The sequence below is a fragment of the Asparagus officinalis genome, chromosome 5 (genome assembly GCF_001876935.1).
Source record: "Asparagus officinalis chromosome 5, Aspof.V1, whole genome shotgun sequence".
NCBI classification, from domain to species: Eukaryota; Viridiplantae; Streptophyta; class Magnoliopsida; order Asparagales; family Asparagaceae; genus Asparagus; species Asparagus officinalis.
Genome location: NC_033798.1, coordinates 99,704,710 through 99,712,796, shown reverse-complemented (window position 1 = coordinate 99,712,796; position 8,087 = coordinate 99,704,710).

The following is an 8,087-nucleotide window of genomic DNA, read 5'->3' as shown; positions in this document are numbered from 1 at the left end:
AGCCACACTATCAGCACCAACCATCCTGCCAACTCCTACAACAATACCGGTGGCGGTGCCAACATTCGAGTCGGCCAAAGGCCCCCTTGCAAGACAGGAGTGGCCAAGAGATCCTCCAAGAGTCGACTCCTATTCCAGTCGGTCCAACAGAAGGGACCGACAAAAGGATCCGACGCCGAAGTCAGGTCTCACGATCTTCGAAACCTCTCTCACCAATGCTCTCTCCATGGTTCAAAAGGAAGGACACCTTAAAGGGCCTGCTCCTCAGATGAGGTCGAATCCAAAGAACTAATACACCAGGAAGTTTTGCCGTTATCATCAAGACCACGACCATCTTACCAATGACTGTTGTATCCTTAAAAGGGATATTGAGGACCTGATTAAGAGGGGATACCTGAAGAACCTCGTCTCTCGATGGGATAGAAACAAAGCTACTCCAGCCAGAGATGATAGGAGATCCCGCTTGCGGTCACCTCATCCTTAACCACGCCAAGACAACCGACCCCCGGAGCCTAGCCACAAAGGTGTCATCAACCTAATTAGTGGTAGTCCTACGGTCGAGGGGTCATCCAACAATACCCGGAAAAGATATGCCAAGAGGGGGCATTGCAAGTTGACCAAGACCACAAGAGGACGAAGGCAGAGGGGCCTATATCTTTTGGGGACGCCGACATGCGAGGCGTTGAGACACCTCATGATGACCCCATTGTCATAACCACGACAATTGATGGCTATCGGGTGAAACGAATCATGGTCGATACAGGGAGTTCAGTAGATATCTTGTATGTCGATGCCTTCAACTAGATGGGTATCGACAAATCTCGCCTGCTCCCCTGTAAAGGACCTCTTGTTGGATTTACCGGTCATTCTCTTTTGTTGGAAGGGATGATTACTCTCCCCTTAATGGTCAGAGAGTATGTTCAATATGTTCTCGAAGTAGAAACCAGTTGGTGCTTCTTTGATAGATATGTCTTTTGTTAATATTAGTTCAAGTAACTTGTAGACACTTGGAAAAGCTGGATTTATTCCTTCACTTCTCCATTTGAAATGACAATTTGATTCTTTCAAAGCATATCTCTGAACATTTCGATAGTCTCTTCATACATAACTCCCTATATTTTATTACCCTACAAATATCATTAACATCAGAGATTAATGGTTGCAAAATATAATTAATTAATACCAAGCTATATATTATATTTTAATTAGTTATATATAACATAGACTTTAATTAACTAATGCTACTTAAGGGTAAATCACACACCCCCCCCCAAGAACTTTCAGTATTTTGTAGTAAATCCCGAATAACTTTCAAAATCTAAAAAAACTTCTTTAATAATTTTTGAAATTGCAAAAAACACAATAAATTACCGCTTTTTTAGATAAGCCCTATAAATTAGAATAGAAAAACTACACAAAAAGGCATTCTAAAACATATCAAGATTTTAGCATAATTTACTTAATGGATATTGACGTTTACTACAAAAATTATTAGGGGTTTATTGACATATTTGGCCTTATGCTCTAACTGCAAAAAATTCTTTTCTATTTGATGCAAGATCTCTATCAAATCTTGCCCCAAATGATGTGAATCATAAAATATTGTTGTACATTTTAGTGTAGCTTCGAAACTTAATTGCCTCTGGTGATTGTATTTGTGACGCCCCTGTTTTCACACTTGGCTGCAGTCCAAGGTGAACCCAGAGATGTCAAACCTGTCATGCACCTCCACTGTGCATCAACATGTTTCACCAATCACAGTAATATCCTCTAGTGGAAACCAATATAAATGAAGGTACAAAACAGGCAAATAAGGGAAATAAATACTATAGACATGATACGGAAAGATATATCTCATAAATGAAATCATGTCCCAAATAAACTAAACTGGAATACAACTGATATACATCTGAAATCTAAAATAACATTATATGTCTCAACATGAATCGATTAGAAATCGTACTAAGGAATATTGCCTTAACAATATGAGTACAAACTCAAATAACTGAATGGAAACATAAGACCACTGTGGAGTCCATACTAGTAAAAATACGCGATGACGACTATGCAAGAACTCCGTCACCCTGCGACTCTCCGATGCTCTGAGCCGCCTGAAAGTTAAAATAAAAGAAAAAATAACAACAACAAGAGCGTCAGAGCGCTACAGCAAGTTCACCTCTATCCGCCCCCAGGGGAAGGGCTGCTAAATGATGAAGTGGAGGCTCTATCTATTAAGCATAGTCTACCTAGATCATTTTCCCTGTATCTAATGGAATTAATATTTAAAAACTTACAACTTGAGACGTAGTACGTCGAGCGAAATAATCCAAACAAGGAAACCCTCATGTATATACCGTATGTCTCAAGTAGTAAATAACTAAATATTAACCCTGAACTAAGCAATCAAAATATAACTGGAAAGTAAAGCATCAGCATATGTATCTCGTGTACTCGTATAGCAAAGTATCTCAACAATGAGTAGAAACACTTTTGGCATCCGCCAAATACTCATGTAAATAGTTTATAATATTATCATTCTGAACTTCTTCCAACTCATCGCATCATCGCGCGGATCGACAAATAGGTATCATCGCATCATAGTGCGGATCGACAAATATGTATCATCGCATCACCGTGCGGATCGACAAATAGGTATCATCGCAGTCTCATTTGCGGTGTACTAACTCACAAGTAAATAGATCTCAATTCGTCATAATCCCCGTGGGATACTCAAATGCGTATTTCGTCATATTCATGACTGTAAGTATAACATCAAGCAGCTCAAACTCCACGATCGCGTCACAAACGGCGCAAACAAACTCCAGATAATAAAACTAGGCCAAACTGTCCAGTAAATGATCAGGATTTCCAACCCCAACTATCTGCTGTATTAACTAGTTGTGAATAATATCAGTACTTAATAATAGCAACAGTACTTTACGACTAGTATCCGTACTCATGAATAGTAACAGTACATATGAATAGTACCGTATGCATGAATAGTAACGGTATGTATAAATAGTACCCATACGTATGAATAATGTCAGTACTTATGAATAGTGTCGTATGTATGAACAATAACAGTACGTATGAATAGTACCCCCAGTATGCATGAATAGTAATAGTACTTATGAATAGTGCCGTACGTATGAACAGTACGGTATGATTATTGAGATAGTGACCATAGTAGTGATGAATATAGACCCCTGAATTAGTGTCCGTACGTGATGAAAATACGGTATTTATGAATAGTACGTACATATGAATAAGTACCGATGGATAGCTGTCTTTCGTAATGAAAAATAGGTATTTTGAATACTAATGTCACATATGAACAGTATTGTATTATGAATTAGTGTCGTACGAATGAATAGTGCCGGTACGTATGGAATAAATATAGGAAGTATTTCCCAGCGGTAGACATGTACGTATAGTTCTAGCCTAGCAATAGGTATGTCTTTAGGATTTGGTCTTAAATTCCTACTTCTCATTTTCATCAGTATCAAGTCTTTTCTTCATAATCATGTATAGTGCATCAATTTTTATTATATCATCGTCTTGTTCATCAGTATCATGCTATATTTCATCAATATCATGTCTTTTCATCAATATCATGTATATTCTCAATATCATGTATATTCATCAAGATCAAATTAGCTGGGGATGGGTTTGGAAAGAGATGAACTGCCTTATTTGATTTGAAATTAGAATCTCTTATCTGTCCTGGCTTTTCGAATTTGCCGAAAATCCGCCTTCTTCTTTCCCTTTCTTTTCTTCCTCTCTCTCTCTCCCCTTCTCTTTCTCTCTCTTCTTTCTCTTTTCTGCGTGCTCAGAAGAGAGGGAGGGGAGATGCTTTTATAGGAGATGAGAGGAGAGGGGTAGGTGAGAAGTTAGGCAGGGTAGGTGAAATAGGAAAAAGAGAGAAAATATATATATATATATAATATTTTATATTATTTTAAAAATAGGATTTCAGACTTCGTTCTCAGAAAGCAATGAAAATTTACCCATAGCACCGTCTCGTCATTCTAAGATCAATGGTGTAAACCTCATATCCATATGATCAATATAAAAATTATAAAAAATACAAATGCAATGGATGACAGTAGACGCGATACTGTCTCAAAATAGTATTTCAGTCTCCGTTGTCAAAACGCAACAAAACTTTAATCACAGAACAGTCTTGACATTCTAAAATCAATGGCGTAAATTTCGTGCCCATCTGATTAATAGAAAAATGACTAAAAATAAAATAGAATCATTTTTCAGTAGACTCGCGATACCGAGGCAGAAATTGCGAATCGATCTCAAATCTATTCTAATCTAATCCATTCATCCCAGAATGATCACAACTTATAATAAAACTCATTTATTATCATTTATAATAATATTTTCAAAATTTTTGGGGTGTTACATTCTTCCCCCCTTAAAAGAATTTCGTCCTCGAAATTCCGCAATCGCATCTTAGAGATTGATAATATGAGAAAAGCACATTGAGGGAATAATCCGGACAAGGAAACCCTCACATATACATCTCGTACCATTAATCTCTAGATATGAAATAAAAAATATCTACACTCAACAATGTAGAATGTAAATACTCTCACTTAACCCCTAATTAAGCGAAACTAGTACGTCGGGTGAAAAATCCAAACAAGGAACCCCCCATATATATACCATGTGTTCCGAATGATTAGGAGGTAAGTGTTAATACCCTTATTCTAGCATTAAATATAAATATAACCATATAGATAATTATAAACACAAACAATTCATAATCAATCAATTTACCTGCTCAAACAGGTGTGGGTAGTCGCGATGCATATCCTCTTCGCGCTCCCAAGAAGCCTCCTCAGCTCCTTTCCAGTTCCATTGAACTTTAACTAAAGAAATCACCTTATTTCTTAGTCTCTTGTCCTCTCTAGCAAGGATGCAAACTGGCACCTCAATAGTGGACAAATCTGTCTGAATCTCGATCTCAGGTGTATCGATCACCCTCTGCTGCTCCTCGTCGCGTAGGTGCTTCTTAAGCATCGACACATGAAATACATCGTGCACACTTGACATCGATGCTGGAAGATCTAGTCTATATGAAACCGCTCCAACACGCTCGGTAATCCGGACTGGTCCAACATATCTCGGGGCAAGTTTTCCTCGTCTGCCGAATCGTTGAACGCCCTTCATTGGTGATACTTTCAACATAACAAAATCTCCACCCTGAAACTCCAAAGGTCGTCATCTTTGATCTGTGTAGCTCTTTTGTCGACTCTGAGCTGCAAGAATATGCTCTCTAATCAATGCTACCTTCTCAGCAGTCTGTCTCACAAGCTCTGGCCCAAGCAATAAGCTATCCTCCGGCTCTGCCCAACAAATCGGGGATCTACAGGGTCTCCCGTACAATGCCTCATACGGAGCCATACCAATCGTCGCTTGATAACTGTTGTTATAAGCAAACTCGATCAAAGGTATGTGGTCCTCCCAGCTACCTTAGAAGTCTAAAATGTAAGCCCGCAACATGTCCTCCAAGACTTGGTTTACTCTCGCCGTCTGCCCATCTGTCTGCGGGTGAAATACACTGCTGTATGATAATCTACTGCCGAGCGAATCCTAAAAGCTCCTCCAAAAATGCGAAGTGAAAACTAAGCCTCGATCCGACACGATCGTCTCTGGAACTCCGTACAGTCGAACTATCTCCCGAATGAAGATTCTCGCATAAGTCTCGACGGTGTAGGTAGTTCTCACTGGTATAAAATGTGCTGACTTCGTCAACCGATCAACTATCACCCAAACGGAATCGTTCCCTTTCTTTGACCTTGGTAGCCCCATAATGAAATCCATAGAGATACACATCCATTTCCCTTCCGGAATGGGTAAAGTCTGTAGGGTTCCTGCTGGTCTCTGATGTTCTGCCTTCACCTGCTGACAGGTAAAGCATCTAACGACATATTCTGCTATCTCCTTACGCATACCGCTCCACCAAAAGTGTCTCTTCAGGTCTTTGTACATCTTTATTGTGCCTAAATGCACTGTGTACCTAGAACGATGCGCCTCATCAAGAAATTCCTTCTTCAGTTCTCTACTAGCTGGCATAACTAATCTGCCTTTCATTCGAAGGCCTCCGTCTATTCCAACGGTCCAATCAGCTTTGGGCTCCTTGAAAATCTCCTTCTTTCGGGTTTGAATCCAAGAGTCCGCTAGCTGAGCTTTGACCACTCTATTACTCCAAGATGACTGCACTGACATAGCTCCCAAAAATACGCTGCTCCCGCCGGTCTCTGGCCTGAAATCAAACTGGCTAAGAGTGTAAAGATCTTGGTACAACAAACACCTCAAAGCCATAACCCGATGTTGACGCTTCCTGCTCAAAGCGTCAGCCACGACGTTCACCTTCCCTGGATGGTACTGAATCGCAAACTCATAATCCTTGATGAACTCGACCCATCGCCGCTGCCTCTGGTTGAGTTCCTTCTGAGAAAATAGGTATTTCAGGCTCTGGTGGTCTGTGAATAACTCGAACTGCACCCCGTACAGGTAATGTCTCCATGTCTTCAGTGCGAAAACCACAGCTGCTAACTCCAAGTCGTGCGTAGGATAGTTCTGCTCATGCGTCCTTAACTGTCGAGAGCTATAAGCTACTACTCTCTGGGTCTGCATCAAAACGACTCCTAGGCCTGCTAATGACGCATCTGTGTAGACAACAAATGTCCTATCACTGCTCGGAATAGTCAAAACCGGTGCTGTAGTTAACTTTGTCTTTAATGTCTCAAAAGCCTTCTGGCACTCTGTGTCCCAAATGAACTGTACACCCTTTTTCGTAAGGCGTGTAAGTGGCGTCGCAATCTTCGAGAAGTCCTGAATGAATTTCCTGTAATAGCCGGCTAAACCCAAGAAGCTACGAATCTCTGTGACGGTCTTTGGCGGCTCCCATTCTAGTACTGCCTCAACCTTCGCCGGATCTACTGCAATGCCCTCTCTACTGATGATGTGGCCTAAAAATCTAACCTTCGATAGCCAGAATTCGTACTTGCTGAACTTGGCATATAACTGATGCTCCTGAAAGGTCTGTAATGTCAATCGTAGATGCTGCTCGTGCTCTGCCTCCGATCTCGAATAGATAAGGATATCGTCGATAAATACAATCACAAACTGGTCCAAGTATGGACGGAAAGCCCGGTTTATCAAATCCATGAATACTGCGGGTGCATTGGTCAGCCCAAATGGCATGACGAGAAACTCAAAAGACTCATATCGAGTTAGAAAGGAAGTTTTGGGAATATCCATCTCCCGAACCCGTAATAGAAAATAACCAATACGAAGATCAATCTTCGAGAAATGCTGCGCTCCCCGCAGCTGATCGAACAAGTCATAAATCCTATCTAATCCAGATAACGAACTTGTTCAACTCACAATAATCTATACATAATCATAAGCTACCGTCCTTCTTCCTCACGAAGAGGATCGGTGCTCCCTACGAAGAATGACTCTGACGAATAAAGCCCTGAGACAAAAGCTCATCTAGCTGAGTCTGTAGCTCCCTCATCTCAGCAGGTGCCATACGATAGGGTGCTCGGGATATCGGTAAAGTGCTCTGCTGCAACTCGATGTAGGACTCAACCTCTCTCATAGGAGGTAACCTAGGTATGTCCTGAAAGACATCCTGATAAACTGAGACAACTCTAGTCTCACAAAAATCAGCACTCCGGTCCCTCAGCATCACCTCCTCGACGTATTCCAGAAATGACTCCGCATTCTGGTTACCCTATGAGGTTGCTACTATCTATATAAACCCAACAAAAGCTCACAGGCTGACTATTTTAGCAAAACAATCGATACTAACATGGTAGGATGAAAGCCAATCCATACCGAGAATGACGTCGAAATCCGACATCCGCAACACGATCAGATCTATGAGAAACTCGAACTCATCTAGACTGATGATACAGCTCCTACATGTACTCACTAATAGGGATATCTCCCCTAAAGGAGTAGAGACTAATAACGGAACATCTATAGGATGTGCTTTAAGCTGAAGCCTATCCATGAAGGCATGAAAGATAAAAGAATGCGAAATTTTTAAATAAAACAAG